The sequence below is a fragment of the Symphodus melops genome (assembly GCF_947650265.1).
Source record: "Symphodus melops genome assembly, chromosome: 22".
NCBI classification, from domain to species: domain Eukaryota; kingdom Metazoa; phylum Chordata; class Actinopteri; order Labriformes; family Labridae; genus Symphodus; species Symphodus melops.
The window spans coordinates 10,845,227-10,860,620 of NC_136712.1; the positions used below are offsets into that span (position 1 = coordinate 10,845,227).

The 15,394-nt window shown below is 39.6% G+C and overlaps 1 protein-coding gene across 3 annotated transcripts in view; it reads left to right on the top strand.

Annotated features, from left to right (window-relative positions):
• The window catches only part of grm8a (glutamate receptor, metabotropic 8a), a 216,077-nt gene that overhangs the window by 158,804 nt on the left and 41,879 nt on the right, over nt 1–15,394 (top strand). The window lies entirely within an intron of this gene.

A 15,394-nucleotide genomic window follows, 5' to 3' on the forward strand; every position in this document is an offset into this window, starting at 1 on the left:
CTTCAGATGTCTCCACAGACATTCCGGATAAAAGCATCAGCTACGGAAAAGCACAGCTTCATGTTGCAACAAATAAGAAACGGCTTTTCCTTTTTGATGTTTGTCTGCATCACATGTCCGTGAATTTCAGGTCCCAAAAGGTGTTCAAAGGAATCAAAGTCTGAAGATAAACAAGTTATACATAATTAATATCACACCTTAAATGACTTCCTGCTGCTCTCTCCTCAGAGTTAAGAAAGAATGGAGGAGAACGGATGTTTAAAAGGTGAATCAACTGCCTAAAAATAATTGGGGATTGCAGATAAAGTAGTCAGATGATTCCTTTAGCTTACGCAATCCTGGAAATGATTTATTTCTGAGTCATTCAAACCAGTCAAACATCAGTTAGTGTATATATGGAAAAGAATAAAACTACATATCTACCTTTTTTTTATGCAGTGTGTCCCTCCTGGGTGGTTTTCCACAGATGTCTTTATTTCTCTCCTCTTTGATTTGTGGCTTAGACTTTTTCCTTTTTTTTTTCTTTTACACATTTTGGTTCCCTGCTTTGAATTATTGCTCTCTTCGTCTCACAAAACTTTTTTTTTTTAAATGTCGTCAATTAGATTGTTTGCAAAGTGATAAAACAGGAATGAAATATAAGCGATGAAATACACAAAGAGCAGATTTTGTGGCAGATATCTTCATCATTTTCTTCTATAAATTTCTGCCGTGATTTTTATAATAAATTGCACAAAGATGAAACTTTTAACTTTTTCTTAGATTTTGTTTTTACAGTTTCTTTGTCCTTAAATGTTTCAGAAGGCCTCTAAGGGGGAAGAAGAAGAATGATAGTGTTTGTTGGAGGGCTTTTTGTCGCCATTACTCTTTTCTGGTTTGTTTACATCAATAGAAGCCAGCAAGATTTAAAGCTTTTAAACCAGCTGCTTTATGTGTGTGTAGGTTTAAATGCTGGGGTTTATTGGTGTTGTCCAATAAAAAAACTGTTTGGTCATTGATCTGTTTAGGGTCGACATGACATTGGAACGCTAAAGAAGAAAAGAGGCAACAATACCGTAGCTCTTTCTCCTTCTTTGAGTTTTTGTGGCTCATAAAGAGAGAATGCTTTCTCAACATGGATTCTTCTTTTCTAGGCTTTACTGGATCCATACTAATGTACCTTTCAGCTGCTGCATGAAAGAACAAAAAAAACAGGGGAGGGAGGGTTAAGTGTTTGAATGATGATATTGCTCTATTTAGATCTTTACAATGACAACTTAACTGACAGAGTTAAGCTTAACAGGTAAAAGTGACAGAAAAGGAGGAGAGGAAGCCAACAAGATTTTTTCTTTGTCACAAACCGGTGTCGAGTCAGTGTTTTGTTTTGTGTATTGTCTGATGTGACAAAAGGGTTTAAACCTTTTTATTGGTAAAAATTGGAATCCTAGCATTGACTGTTTAAAAGAGGTGAATGTAGCTTAAAATCCCATCACCCATCCGTTGGTGAAACCCGGTTTTGATGTCTCAATTTTATTTGTATTTCTTTTGCCGGTTGCAAATTCTGTTTCAAATATTTTTATTAGAAGCAAAGAACAAAACAAGTGTGCAGGCCAGACAAGACTTATGCTTCATTTTTGTTTTACAGTGCTCCATAGAAGCCAACAGAAATAAATAAAAAACAAACAGTCAGTAAGTTAGATGAATGGATGAGACGAAGGATAAGAAGATGAAACAAACAAACAAACAGAAAAAAAGAAGCAAAGTGAAATTAAGAATACACAACAAAATATACAAATAAATAAATAAACAATCCGTTGTAATTCAAAGTGATCTTGCTGCCTTAAAAACAAAATACCAACAAAACAACAAAAAATCAAAAACCCTCCCCACATCTCCCTTACCTGACTGCTAAATTAAATATCCCCAAGATAGGAGAGTAGAGGTTGCCAGATTAGTTCAAAAGCATTCATTTTGCCATTAATGGTATATCTTATTTTTTCAAGGTGGAGTGTATTTGTAAGCTCTGTGAGTCACATTTTTAATACAAATTCTGATTAGAAATGAGCTTTTAAGGACAACTACTGTGCCCCTTAATAATAATAATGCATTTTATTAATGGACTCAAGGTGACATTACAGACGCAGTAATAGAGTAAGAAACACAAACACAATCAACCACATTAAAACAGCAACAGTAGGAAGTGTAAGGTCAGACATTAAGCTCATCTTTAAAGGCATGTTTGAGCTGTGATTTGAAGGTGGGGAGAGAGTTGATGTCATGGATGGTTTGTGGGAGAGAGGTCCAGAGAACTTAACGGCTAAAGGCTTGAGACCCCTTTGATGATAGGTGGAGGTGTGATGGCGGGCATGGAGGAGGCAGAGTGGAGGGTCCCAGAGAGTTTGTCGGTGTGAAGGAGATCAGAAAGGTACAGAGGTGCGAGCCTTAACCCTTATCCTGGGCTCGCTGGTTCAGCTGCCAATGATTGCAAATGATAAACACATGCAGCCACACCATATTACACTACCAGTAATCATTGTATGTTTTTGACTGAAGGTGAGCACTAAGTAGAAAATAACCATTATGTTGTATTGGAGAAGACTGAAGTAACAATTGAAACAATAAACACCTCAGGACGATGTTTCCTGAGGTATCCATTTAACTAAGAAGTAGCACTACTTCCCCCTCAGATTTCATAATATCAGAATTCCTTTTAAAACCAGTGCAGTGACCTCAACTGGATTTTTTGGGGGGCTGCAGGTGTTTGTTAATATTCACTTTGAACAAAGGCCATGTCAATCTCGTATAGATATGTAAGCTATGGATTCTTCAGTATGGGTGTGTCTGCTTGTTAGAGTCCCAAATGACCATAAGAACATAACATAGATACTATATAGATCATTTTCAAGTGGAGTATCTTAAACGTACGTATTTAAATAAGCCCTGACACTGTATGTCGACACACAAACAGACAGAGGCTGGTGCATTGCGGAGCAGCTGTAATGATATAGTACCCTGTCAAGCTTTTATTTTGTCTGTGAGTTTATTGGCATATCCAGGCAAAGACTCACATTCACAAACATAAAAAGAATGTCGAAACCAACACTCACACCAAGGCCATTATGACTAATGGAATTGAAACTTTATTTCTGAGCCTGTGTGAGAAACGGAACCATCTTCATCCATCACAGATTGTCACTAAAAGGGAGAAAGAGAGCTTTAGTCAACAGACTCGAACGTCATGCTGTAGTGGGCTGAGCAATCAGCAATCAAAGTACAAGAAAAGATGAGAAGATGTGATTCCGTCTTTTGAATCCGAGATGTCAGCATGTTTAAACGCTCTCCTTCAAAGAAGTCCTGCAGCAACCTTGACCCAAAGTTCTCGATGCTCAACACATCCTATAATCACTGTGAGTACGACTTCAGTTAACGCAAACGCCAAATGAAAAGAAACGAAACATAAAGATTTGTTTGCATCTCTCTTCTTTTTGTTGCTTGAATGCCCTTTTCTGTTTACTCAACTGCTATTTCCAAGTCAGTGTGATATGCTGTTCCTGTAAACTCAAACACACGTCGCCGTCACCCACACAGAATTGTTTGGCCTATTCACACATTCTCATGGCTAAATGGTAAATGATCTTGTCTTCTGACTACTCAAAGCACTTCTACACCGCATGTCACAGCTACCCATTCACACTGATGGAATTGGTTACTGTGTTAATGACCATCACAAGTAGCTAATCTGGTTCATACACATTCGTACGCCCCTGGCACAGCAGGGGGAGCAATTCAGGGTTAAATGTCTTGCCCAAGGAAACATCAGCCATGAGGCTCGCAGGAGCTTCCGGTTGAAAGACAATGACTCTACCAACTGAGCTACTGTTGGTTTCTGTTGGCTCTGTTGGTTTTAAGAACATCATCAAGTAGATTTTGATTACAACCTTGCTGCATCACTTCTTTCTTCCTGAACTATCCTTTTCTTTTTCTTTCTTTCCCTGGCTTGTCTCCGTCCTTCACATGTCGCTCTCCCATTCTGCCTCGTTCTCTTATTGTCTCCTCCATTTATCATCCATCTTTTTCTTCTAACGCTCTGTCAGACTTAGTCGGCCTTCTTTTAAAGGAATTCACTCATCAACTGAAGGCTACAATCTGCATGTTTGTTCTTTCCCTTTGCTTTTCCCGTTTCAAAAAATGTTGATCAAACATTTTTGAAGAAAAATGTGACTTAAAAAAATTCAAACTTTATAACAAGTTGTAAAACGTACTCTTTCCTGGTTTAAATTTGTGGTTGGTTGAATTTTAACTTGACATTCAAAAGTCCACCTAAATAAATCTCATACAGAAAAAAACATTCAAGGTGACACTTTTTTAGACTTTCCAAAGAAACTTTTGTCAATCACCCAGCAGGTTTGAGTGTGTTTGTTACACAAGAAAACTGACTGTGATCTGATCTGTGTCTCCTGCAGGGAGACAAGATGGAACAGACTTGCATTAATTAGAGCAGCTTGACTTTGAGACCATGAACTCCATACATGGCTGGTCAACCCGGAGGGGAAGGAAAGGAGGAAGATGAGCTGAGGGGAGAAATAACCAGTTGGGGCATGATGAAGCTCACTTAAACATAATAACCTCTAAGAGCCAGAGAGGAGAGGACAGAACTGGAGGAATAACTTGCTCGAAGGAGTTGAACTTCACCAGGCTTTAATGATCCTGGAGAAAAGAACAGGGAGTTAAAGAGACAGCAGGGTTATGAGAATAGACAGTCCACCTGGACTTAATAAACTCGGAAGGAGATGGAGGAAAGAACATAGACGAGAGGAGGGAAAAGTGCAGGTGGAGGAAACAGAAATTAGCTAAAAAGAGATATATAAATGCAAGAAAGAGATCCCTGCATTCAAATTTAAACCTGTTTTTAAATATTTAAAAATAACACCCAGCCTTTTACGTTATATGGTGATTTAGAGATCGCTTTAATTATTAAAACATACATGAAACAGAGACTTTACCTGCCAACTTAAAGGGGTACTTCACCCATTTACATGAAGCTGTGTATCATTAGAAAAATGGTAGTGTTGAATGGTCGTGAATCCAACCCTCATTTCTTTCTTCATGTGATGCAATGTGACGCTTTTTGCATCACATGAAGAAAACTTTCAAGCAAAGAAAAACACATTTTTCTCGTCTCAGGGCAAAATGAGGGTTGGATTCACGACCATTCAACACTACTACCATGTTTCTAATGATACACAGCTTCATGTAAATGGGTGAAGTATCCCTTTAAGAGCACTGAGAAAAACAAACAATGGCACCTGATGCAGCCGTCCACGCCCTAAAGCAGAGCTCAAACATGAGTGCTCTATGAAAGTTTGTTCTGAGGTAAAACTGCTCAAATAGACGGGAATATTAAGGTTCTCTAAGAATAGGTTTTCACAGTGAGAGATAGCAAACGGCGACAGAACATAACAAGGAACAGTCACAGTGAGCAAACACTGGCATTGATGAAATTAAAAAAATCATGGACACTAAAAGAACATTGAAAATGTGCTCACTGTTCCCACAATGCTGAACCTTCAATGAAATAAGAAACATGAAGTAAACAACCTCTGAAGATGATATGTGATATGGTGATATGTTCTGCTGTAAAAGCTATTTTTGAAATATATCATTGTTTATGTGTGCTGATAAGCTTACTGATTGTGTTGAATCAAAGGCTATTGAGGGCCTGCTATCGAGAAAGACAATGATAGGTTAGGTAGTGTTGAAGGAATGTACAACGAGCAGACACTTAAGAAGAAAAAGTCATCTGGAGTTTCTGTAGTTGTCAGAGTGGGAAACAGAAACACTTGCAGAGACTCAGTGAGAAGCAAAAGAGAATGTTCGATGACTAGATGATAAAATTAACTTCAAGTCAAAGATAAGAGATGGAGAGGCAGGAACGATGTGCTGACTGTGTTATATCAAACTTCAGCAGGGCATGATGACCTTGAGGAGATGGAAGATGTGATAAAACAATGACTTGGCTGATTTTAAAGAAATGAAAAGTGTGACATTAAATAGAAACGGGAGAGCAAGACCAACTCTAAAACTTAAACATTTAAAAGCAAAAAGGAAGATGAACGAGGAAAAGCAAGAATAAGGAGCTCAGCCATGCTTTCTTTCCTAGGTCAGCTTCACCAAAGGAGAAGGTGGAGATAGCCGGTCTATTTGACATCTAAACACGTCTTGTATAATGTGCAGTGTAACAGATGAAACTGATATTTTCACAAGTTTCCTCATGTGTAAGAATCTCTGCAGTATGGAATCTCTATTGGAATGGCAAACTCTTTGAGATTTCATGCCATAGTCGGGCTTGAGCTTTTAAACAATAAACAATAATGGCTGATCTCTGAACTGCTTTACTTTCATTTGCTGATGTATTTTTTTCTGAATTATTCCTCAGACAAAGAGGCCCTTTTAAAGCATCAAGTTTGAGCCCCTACAGAAAAGTATTTTCATTAAAACATTTCAATTATTAGCTTCTTGAAGATTCCCAGTTTTTAGGAAAGCCAGGCTGAGTTATTCCCCCTTTGTTTCATCTAGAATGGTTCGCACTCCTAACTCAAGCAGCATATTTAAAGAACAGATAATTCTCTCACACCTCCTGGCAAGAAACCCAAGTGTGTCCTCATGAATGTAAAATTTCGGAACTCTACCACAACATAGAAGATCCTAATAATAATTCATAACCTACAAACTTAAGAGGAACAATATGGTTTACTATAGTCTATAAATTTTTGCATGGTTGCCATTTGACGGATACAGAAGCTTCAGTATTTAGCCAGCTTTGTATCAGTCTTAAACTTTTCTGCATGTCACTGTATGATTGAATTCAGTAGATATCTTACATATTGCTTAGTCAATCATAGTTTAAATTTAGGCCTTTCATGCTTCTGTGTTCAAATCTGTCACACAGGCTAGAACATACCCCTCAGTTTGGTATAATCTCCTACTTAGTTCCTGTGGCTCACTTACACACAGCAGGTAGTAAGTAGGAGATTACTGACAGCATTTCCAACCTTGTACAGGTGGTATCACCTTGCCTGCACTCCCTCGCACTGAACAACAGATGAGAAGCAATTCACACCCACTTGCAGAGTAGAGCATCGTACTGGCATAACATTCAGCGCAGTGACTGACAGTCTGAACATCTGCATAACAATGATTCAAAATCGTTCCATATACAGTCAGTGTGCAACGCAGTCTAACAGCTCAATTTTCTTTATTGTGTTAATAGCATGTGTTCTTCTGAATAGCAGACTTTACACATTATACACTGACACGTTGCATTGTGCAGCCAAACACCCAACTTGTGCTTTGCTGTATTAAATCCCGTACTGTTATAGAATCATGCAGATGCAGACACAGCAAAGAGAATCAAAAGCAAAGTTGTTCTGGATAATGGAAAAAAAAACAACCCTTGTTTGTGCATTTCCAAGATGGAATCACATTTTTTTTTTTAAATAGGACGGCGTTCCTTTTTTCTTTTTTTTAAAGTTTGATGTGCAGTGGAAATGATACTGGGAGACTTGTATACAATATATGTGTAATACAATTACAGACTAAATATCATTATCCCTACTATTCACGCTCTCCATCCCCCTTCCCCTCTGCAAAGTTTGGTAACATAACTCTGTGTTGCTGCTTCTGTTTATTCCTCCTCTCCCTCGCTTCCATTTTCTCTAAATGGTGTTTCTATCGCCTGTTCGGGTTGTTTTTGTCTCTTTTGATCAGCTTAATAGTGTTTTTTTCCCCTTCTTCTGTTTTTATCGAGTTTCCTCGAACTCCTCTCTCTCTCTCTCTCTCTCTCTCTCTCTCTCTCTCTCTCTCTCTCTCTCTCTCTCTCTCTCTCTCTCGCTCCCCTTTTCTCTGAGATTGTAGTAACATGACACAGATGGAGGCTCCTTTAAATGGGTTTTCTGTAATTACTGGTGATGCCATGTTCAAAGCTTTGTTGTGCTGTGCGAGGCTGTTTCTTTATTCATGCATACGTTTAAACATCTCTGTAAAGAGTACTTTGTCTCCTTTTGACCTTTGCTAAATTTGTTTGGCTTCTCCTCTCTTCTTCTTAATCTTACTTTTCTAATTATCCAGAGTGTTTCATTCTTATTCACAGCGAAAACCATTTGTATTTGGACCCTGTTCTATTCTGCATTATTTCATCCTCCATGCTTTGTTTCTCTCATTGAATATCTTCTTTCCTGCCCTTTTTCCCCCCCGCTCAGTCAAGGCACAGCGATAACAGCCCGGCTGAGAGGAGAAAGGGAGAAGGAGGTGTGGATAGATGGCAAGGAGGGAAAGTTAGAGTGCTTTGGAAACGCTTAGAAATAAAGGAGAACAGGAGAAAATGGGTGGTTTTTGAGATGGAGCGTGGTAGATGAAGGGGAGAGAGAGGCAGAAGATGCTTTGAACAGAAGAGAGGGGGGAGGAGGAGGAGTTGCAGTATGAATACTTTTACAGGCAGTGAAAACTGGCCTCAGAAAACATCAACAGACTACAAAATAAAAGTCAATTTGTTTGATATAAAAGAGAAAAGGAGTTTTCAGGCTTGATTCTTCCCCTCTGCCATTTCTTATTCTCTTTATCTTTCATCCACTGACTCTCTCTTTCTGTGCTTCTCCCCTGTTAGCGCTATCGATGCATGGCACACAGATGGCAGCCTGTTGGCAAAAACACACACAGACATGGACATGCACACACAGAACTATGTTTTATTAATGCACGCTGCTGTGAAGTTTTTTTTTAAATCTCCCTGTCACAAACATTTAGCCCCTGATGTTCAGATTTGCGATTCACCTTCAGTGTTCTTAAAGTGAACAGGGGGATGCTGAGGGCTTTTCAACAGCACTCGTTTTTCTACTTATGAAGCTCATTATTTTTTCTCTCCATCATCCCCCTTTTTGTCGTCTTTGGCTCACTTTTTTTCAAGCTCTACGAATAGGGAAAAAGGTCTACTGCTACACTCCTTTTCTCCATCTGCCTCTTTTTTTTTTTATCTCTGTCAGCCAGGGGAGGCTTTAAGGCCTGTGCTAATTGTTATTCTCACAGATTCTCACTCTCAGATTCGTCTGTCGAAGGAAAAAAGTTGGGAGCTTTTCAACCGTCTTATGTGATCTTCTCATAGTCTGTATGATAAGTTTTGATGTTTTAACACTAACATGCTTGCTATATTTTTTAATTCTATTTTTCTCCTTCTTTATTCTCTTCTTTTGCCTTCCGAGTCAACTCATATTTTTTTTTTCTCTTTTTCTTGTTAGTGTGATTCAGCAGGATTTGACTGACATTTATTTGAACATAGAGGCAAAGCAGATCTGCTCTTCATCTTTGTTTCTGTGCCACTAGTTTACCTCTGTGGTTCTCCTCGTGTTGGAAATGCCTGCAGATCAATTCACATGAACTTAATTGCTTGAAATATTTCGTTTGAAAGCCAGTGCATGAGTGAAGCAAGAAGTCATGAACCATGAGCTTTCCTTGTAAATCGAAAGAGAAAGTTGTCAGAGTTGTAGCTTTCTTCTCGTGCTGTTCTATTGTTGTTCCCCCAAAGGAACAAGAAAGCTTCAACTCTGCAGGGAAGCTCCAGAGCTGTGCCTCTGGCAGGCAGGGTAACATTATCTCGCTCGAGGACACATACGCTGTTTCTACAGTGCCTCACTGTTACAAATAGGTAAAGAAAACATGTTCTTGCACTTAAACACACACCAACAGGAAAATTAGGTGCGGAAAATGGTTTACAGACACAAAGCTTTAAGTTAGTTTTCCTCTATGCTGAATCCCAAAAGATTAAAAGTTCAAGTAAAAGACAAAAATGAAAGCATTCCGTGCAATAACGAACAATAATAATTTTCTAATAGAGAAACACATTTATGTTTTTAATACTTTTAAATGAGCAGTTGGCAATTTATATTTTGCCTTAGATTCTAGACATGGAAGACTTAAAGTGCCGTGTTAGATTTTGTGCATCTCTATTAAAGGAGCAGTATATTAGTCTGACCGCTAGTGTTTAAAGTGGGAACTGCAGCCCAATTGAGAGCTGTTTACCCTGCCCCCTCCTCCCTAGAGTTGGTGTGCACATACTGTAGGTTGCCATGATACTGAAGCTTCACTGTTTAGCCAACTCTGCATCAGTCTTCAAACATTTTTGCTCTCTTACATCGCTCCAATTTTTAAAAGCATGTCCGCTATCTGTCCTAATATGACCATGTATCTGGTTTTGGAGCTTTTTAGAGAAATGATGAGCCTTTAGGTCGGGTAGAATCAGTTATATCCACACCAGTTTGCTTGACCGCTTTCATCCCTGCAGTGCATGTTGTTTTGATGTTTGTCTGGCAAACCAAAGGAGCGTCCAAAACAGCTGTGTGGGGGTGCCTTAAAACTGCCTGCCTTCTAGTGGTCAAAACAAATACAGACCATTCTGCACCAGAGTCATAAATGAGGAGGAGGACATTCTGGCCTATGCTTTGTTCATAAAAAAGCCATTGCTTCAGTAAAGAATATTTCCCTAATGTCCAATAATAAAATCAGGTAATGTCATGATTTAATTCAGTGGATATTTTACATAATTTGGACCGTTAAAGGTGAAAATGTGAGAGCAGCATTCGTTTTTTTTTTTACTGCAGTGTAACATCTTCCCTTGACTAACAGAAGATGATCTGCATCACTTCAGGATGAGGTGGGGGTTTTGTTGCCAGGGTAACCAGCAAACCATTCATTTATCAAGGTTATGCCAACTTAAGTAAAGCGCTTCAAATATGTGTTGATTTGTCACTACTCCACACCTCTTAAACGCACTGCTGCCAGAGTACACAAACACATTGTGTTTACTTGTGATTATAATTTTTCCCTATTTTCTTGCCTTCGACTTGCCCAGCGGTCAAGCCATTTTTAGCTGTGATTACATTGTACTGAAGTGAAGAAAGCCCACGTTTATTATTGTGAGTTATTATTATGTTGCTAAACTTCAGATCCATTGTAATAACTCAATATAACTTTTTGTATCCCTGTTGCATGTCTCTAAGTTGATAAAAGATTGTTTCTAAAGAAAGACACATAAAGCCCAAATTGATATTTTTTAGGCCAATAAGCCTGTCCATGCTTCTATTTGAAAACATTCATCAGAATTGATAAAAGGTTTGCAGCTGCTTGTTTTCCCAACATATTGGTTTAATGCTGCCAGCTCTCGTCACACCCATTGTATGTGCCCTAAGTGCTGCTGCTTTTAAAAGTGTGCCTTCTTTATCTACCTTTCTTAGAAATTGCCAACAAATGCTCTAAAAGCACTGAGATTGAATAATCATTTTCTACTAGAGGCAACCACTGCTTTCAGCCTGCCTTTGCTGTGCATAATTTAAAGTACCAGTCAGCATGTACCTGCTCCAAACAACTGTTTTAGATGCTGCATGCTGAGCTTGCTCTATACCAGGCGTGATTGGTGAAAATGGGGTGCTTAGATGAGCGCGGTAAGGAAAATAAGACATTTGTATCATTAGGTGAGAAATAAATTCATCTGTTTTTTATTTATGTGTTGGCTACAGACTGTTTGGATCCTCAATCAACACAGGCAGGTTCCTCTTAATACCCTGCATAACCTCCAAAGACATTTTTGAAATTACTTAATTATCATCTTGTTATTGGGCCTTGCTTATTCTTTTTTCAATTGTTTTTCCCTTTCATTTTATACTCCAAATATTTGTTCTGATAAGGGCAAAGGGGGAGGAATTGAGGGAAACACAGGAAGGTAGTGTTCAGAGCGAAAAGGGACCAACACATATAGAGATGGAATTGATGAAACTTGGGGCAAAGGGGTTCGATGAAAAATAAGAAGACAAAGAGAGAAAAGAGGAAGACGAAAACCAACAAAAAAAAAGTACAAGGCCTAAAAAAAGTGAGTGATGATAAAACTAAGGATGAAAAGAATAAAAGCTGGAATAAAAATGAAACAAGAAAAGAACAGAGAGACCATGATAAAAATTGCAGGCTAAATTGCCGTGAAAAAGGGCATCGTAAGAACAGAAGCAGAAGAGAAAATGAGAAAGAAGACGAGAACATTGAGTTGTTATAGTTTTTGGTCTAATGGTCAGGAATGTGTCACCAGCCTGACTTTTGCTTCCTGAGTTGAGGTAAATAGAAAACCCATTTTTTTGTGACAAATCTGTAAGACAAGAGGAAAAGAAACACTGGCATGGAGCGAGGAGAAAGTTAAAGAGATTAGGTCCAAACTTGTTGTGAACATCTTGATAAGTTATAATGATGTCCTGTGTTCTCTTTGTGTGCAGATAGATACTCTGTGAGGAATCAGCAAGACATCACTGATTGATTACTTAAAGCATGTGGCGTGCTGTCCAGTGAAAGTGGCCATTAGACTGGTGCATGTAGTCGCTAGGGCTTGCTAGGTGTTTGCTATAATGATGATGATGCTGAATTATTGGTAGGTTGGATAAGAGTTTTCATAATTCACTGAACACATTTTGTAGCATGGTTGCAGTACATTGTTATTTTACCACTAGACAAATATAGCACAGTAAAACAGAGAGTATTATTGTTGTCCATAAAATAAACCATAAATAATAAAGCCTGACACATGAATGTTAAGCACAAAGCTCAGGTCAAATGAGTAAGTTCCGTCAGTCATGTTGGGTGTGTGTGTGTGTGTGTGGGGGGGGGGGGGGGGGGGGGCATTGTTGATGTTTGGGCCATTGTCCCTGTCAAGTGAAAGTTCAGTGCTGGCTCTGGGGTAGAAACTGTTTTTAAATCTTGATGGATGGTACTTAAGGGCCCTGAAACATCTTTCAGAAGGCAGCAGAACAAAAACGATCGGGTAACTTCCTCCTTCACAATGCTGCTGGCTCTGTGGACACGGCGTGTTCTGAAGGTGTCCTCCAATGAGGGCAGGGAAAGTCCAACATTTTTCTGAGCAGTGTTGATGCCTTTCTGGAGGGCCTTCCTGTCCCGGCAGTTGGTTCACTGAAAAAAGCGCCGGTGACATCAGCAGTGCCTTTTTGAAAAGTTGAAAGATTTTTAACTTGAACGCTCGGAGCAGCTGCACAAAAACGGCAGAGCGTTTGTTAAAAAGACACTGGGCGCTACGCTTTTCATCTTGCCCGCTTTCTGCTGAAAACACCCTCTACCCATTGAAAACAATTGAAAAAAGAAGCTGGAAAAAAAAACTCCAGGTAAAGACAGGGCCTTAGCTTTCGGTGTGCACGCTCGAAACACTGCTCGGGGTGCAAGACAAAGCCATTTGGCAAAACCTCAGAGCTTCCCTGGCAACATTGATTAACCTTTCATGGGTGAGTGCTTTTGTTTGACTCCACCACAGCTAACCAATACACTGCCGAGTGCCGACTGTTTCTCCAAGTCCACCACATGACAAGCTGTCATCTTCACAGGTGGACGTGCAGCATGGAACAACACAGAGAGGCAAAGAGATCAGATCCATACATCAGACAGATGTGAGCAGATAGATAAATTACTGTTCGTAGTTAGCTAGCTCATTCAACAAGAAGTCGTGGTGAGGAGTTGACAAGAACTAATGGTAGAAAAGAAGCAGAGGAGTTCGGTTGCACTTTCAACAAAGATGACATAATTATGTGTTCCTACTTCAAAACACTAATCCAGTTTTGTGTCTATTGCATAGCGCATCACAATACACATTTCAGGGTTTATTCACAGCAGGAATAGCAGAAAGCAGAAAGGAGGAGGATCAGACTGCAGCGGGGAAAAATAACAAGAAGTGAAGCGCCAGGCAAAAGGTTGCGGCAGAAGCTGCTGGCGATAGAAGCAAACATCAACGCTGTGCATACAATGATTTCCCTTAAAGCATGTGGCAATGGGAGCCTGTTATGTCCAAACAGGCGTATGATTTTTAGAAGTGAGTCACACTAAGGTCCGGTCGATTTCACACTGTTCCTACTCTCACCTTTGGTCATGAGCTTTGGGTCATAAACGAAAGAACAAGATCCCGAATATAAGCGGCTGAAACGGGCTTTCTCTGTAGGTTGGCTGGGTGCACCCTTGGAGATAGGATTGAGGAGCTCAGTCACCAGGGAGGGGCTACTCCTCCACACCGAGAGGAGTCAGCTGAGGTGGCTCAGGCATCTCTTCTGGACGCCTCCCAAGGGAGGTGTTCCGGAGGTAGACCTAGTTACAAGCTGGCCTTGGAACTCCTTGGAGTCCCAACGGAAGAGCTGAAGGAAGTGTCTGGGGCGAGGGAAGTCTCGGCGTCTCTGCTCAGACTGCTGACCCCGCGACCTGGCCTCGGATAAGCGGTGGCAGTGAGCCGCCAAAACAGTTGGCTGCTGCATGTTTTCAGTCCATTTTGTTATAGTTTTGACAAGAATTAGGGTGAGTAAAGACTACAGCCACATGGTTAGATTGTGTCAGCAGAACAGTTAAAACAGGAGGCTTTATGTAACAGTAGTTGCTGAAAGGACTTCATTCATAACCTTTAGAAAACAAAGAGAGACCTTTGCTTTTGTCTCTCTATTGATTCAATCTTTCCCCATTTTTCTCTCTCTGTCTCTTTCTCAAAAATCGCTCATTTTCTCTCCTTGTCTCATCACACATACGTCTGTCATGGATCTTCTCCATATCTGAGTTTCTCTCTTCTCCTCTCTTTCCCTGATTATTTTTCTGTGCCATCGCTGAACCTTTTCTTTACCTAAGTCTCTTTGACCATTTTTTTGCTCTTTCTTTTGTCTGTCTTTAATTTTAATTTAGTCGTCTGGTCTCAAACACATATAAATTGATTTCTGGTAATATTTTCAATTTCTGGCATGAGACTGTTTGCCTGACACTCTCTTTATGCCGTTTTTGTCATTCCTCGTCATCAGTTTCCAATCTTTATCCTTACACTTGGTCTTTATCTTTCTGCCTTATTTTCCCTCAGACAGGTAACTGCTTTTTATATACCCTCAGCATCATCCCACCATATCAAGGATTTATAGAGCACAGGTGGAATTTCCATATTGCAGTGCTCATTGTAATTGGATTGCTTTTATGCTGCGCCAGATCCAGAAATCTGATTTGATAGCGTTGCAACATAAAAGATGTAAGAAGAGTAAGACAGAGAGGAAAGAAGGATAAAAGCTTTGTGTTGAGCCTTATTGGTGGTGAGAAAACTAAACCAAAGAGGACACATAAACTCACCCATGCGTGTGCGTATTTAATCACACCATTCTGCAACACACACACACACACACACACACACACACACACACCTACGCTGCTGCAATGCAATCCAGCTTAGTTTACTAACTAAACATGACGGTGCCTCTGTTGTTTCATTAATTATTTGGGTTCCTCTGTCATGTAATGCTACAGTAATAAACAATGTCTTCAGGTTGGCATGTAAATACACTCAACAAAAATATAAACGCAACACTTT